The sequence below is a fragment of the Rattus rattus genome, chromosome 7 (assembly GCF_011064425.1).
Source record: "Rattus rattus isolate New Zealand chromosome 7, Rrattus_CSIRO_v1, whole genome shotgun sequence".
Lineage (NCBI taxonomy): Eukaryota > Metazoa > Chordata > Mammalia > Rodentia > Muridae > Rattus > Rattus rattus.
In genome coordinates this window covers 117708622-117711131 of record NC_046160.1, presented here as the reverse complement: position 1 = coordinate 117711131, position 2510 = coordinate 117708622, and the positions used below count along the sequence as shown (strand labels likewise).

General features: G+C 45.1%; 1 pseudogene; it reads left to right on the top strand.

The window, feature by feature from the left end:
• The first annotated feature begins 1791 nt into the window (after positions 1-1791).
• On the top strand, positions 1792-2138 carry LOC116904934 (annotated as a pseudogene).
• The last annotated feature ends 372 nt before the right edge of the window (positions 2139-2510 follow it).

The following is a 2510-nucleotide window of genomic DNA, read 5'->3' as shown; positions in this document are numbered from 1 at the left end:
TATCCCTATGGTAGTCTGAGTGAAAATGGACACCATAGACTCATGTACATTTGGTGCCTAGTTGGTAGAACTGTTTGGGAAGGATTAGAGGATGTGGCCTTGTTGGAGAAGGTGACTCACTGGGGACAGGCTTGAGGTTTCAAAAGACTCAAATGGTTTCCAGTGTTCTCTCTCTCTCTCTCTCTCTCTCTCTCTCTCTCTCTCTCTCTCTCTCTCTCACTCTCTCTCTCCCCCCTACTTGTAGTGAGCTCTCAACCGTTCCTACCAAAATATCCTTGCTCCACCATCATGGACTCTTAACTTTCTGAAACTATAAGCCTAAATATATATACATGTGTGTGTATGTATATATGTATATATTATATATATGTATGTATAATGTAATAGGTTAATATATATGTATATATGTTTCCTTTGTCATGATGTTTTTGTCACAACTAAGACAATCCCAATCACTGTGATCTCTGAAAAGTCCAAGTTGTCTTTACAACCCTATATGATAGTTCCAGGCCTATTCAGTTCCTGGGTCTCTATCTGAAGATTTGCACTGTAGAGTCTGTTGAAGGAAGATTATGATCTGCAAGAGTCCAAAGGCAGAAGTAAATCATCCCTTTCATGGTTCAGTGCGTTATTACCAGGTCACTAGGTCAGGGATAAGGAATCAGAGAAAGAGACTCCGAAGAGATTCTCTGAATTGTGCACACCATTAGAATATATGAATCCAAGGCACAGCTTGCACCTACAATATGTCTTTTGATGATTCGCCCCATTCACTTTTAAAGCCAGGAAGGTGACAATAAAGAGACTCTGTATCATGTAAAATGACATGCTTTATTTTTCATATTTGTCTCCCTCAAGAAGTAGCATTGCGAAGAAATAGCACCTCTGGAAGTCGGGGCCTGCATCATTCATGAGCTCCGCGTGGCTCTGGCAGGGGAAGCAGATATTTCAGTTCTCAAAACTCAAGGCACAATTTACCTTTTACCAGAGCTTTGTTATAAATCCTGTTTGTACATGTGTATACAGAGCTGTTTTATATTAGATACCCTGGCCATAAGAAATGGTTACGGGCTGCTGTTTGTCAATCAGAACAAGACCATGGTTTGTAAAAAGAGGGTTTCTTTTGAAAAAGAGAAGAGACACAAGACTAAGGATGACAAAAGGCCCCTTGCCCACAACTAGCCCCAAACTCCAACCTTCAATTATCTGTTGCATTAGTTAGCTGTATGACATCTGCTCTCAGGGAGAGGAGAGACAAAATGAGTTCATTTTAACTTACATTGCTACTTTACTGGGGGGGGGCATTAAATGGTTGTTTTGTTGTTGTTTCATTTAGTTCAAACCAATTTTTGTCATGTCTGTATCTTCACTGAATTTCTAGGGCTAATCAATCACACTTGTGGTTCGGTTCCTGGGTCCTTAGTATACCGCTCTTACTGAACATGCATTGAGCACCTTGTGCTCGCGAGGCACCAGACTGCCCTTCTCTCCTAACAAGCCAGCTAGGACTTGTTACCTGGACAAACTTGCTCCAGGAGACTCCTCAATCAAGCTATCCTCTGCTTGAGCCCTTCGTCTACAGGTCCCCATCCCACATCCGTGTTTGTGATGGTCTACTTCGGTTTCCTTGTCTTGGAAACTTGTGGTACCCTACTCTATCACATTCTTTCCTGCTATGCGCAAAGAATGACCAGGACCGGTCCTGAGCTGGGTCACATAACTCAGGTCCCTGACTTGGGTCACACCGCGCTTTAACTATCCTCCGGTCTCATTCGCAGTCTCTCCGCCACCATGCCTATGTTCATCGTGAACACCAATGTTCCCCGCGCCTCCGTGCCAGAAGGGTTTCTCTCTGAGCTCATCCAACAGCTGGCGCAGGCCACCAGCAAGCCGGCACAGACCATCGCTGTGCGCATGGTCCAGGACCAGCTCAGGACTTTTAGCAGCACGAACGACCCCTGCATCCTCTGCAGCCTGAACAGCACCATCAAGATCGGTGGCGCCCAGAACCACAACTACCGCAAGTTCCTTTGCGGCCTGCTGTCCGATCGCCTGCACATCAGCCCAGGCAGGTCTACATCAACTATTACTATGTGAACGCAGCCAACATGGGCTGGAACGGTTCCACCTTCGCTTGAGCCCTGGCCTCACTTACCTGTACCGCTGTTCTTCGAGCCTTGCTGCATACAGCGTTCTGTGTTTATCCATCCGTAAGGATGGCCACCTTCCAGTGGGGAGAAATAAATGGTTTGAGACCAAAAACAAAGAATGACCAGGACCCGGAGTTTTGGTCTGTTTTTTCCCACTTTGATATATCCAGGGCCAAAAACAACTTCCGGCCTGTGGTCTTCCATCAGTACTTTTGGACAAATGAAAGTGTAAAATGGCTGGTGTTTTGTAGTCTTTCTACTTCCGTCTCCGGGTCTTTCATTTGTTTAAAGAATAAACTCATTAGCTTCTTTTGAAACTGACTCTGGGACAAGTCTGTACACATCCTCTTCCCTTCCAGC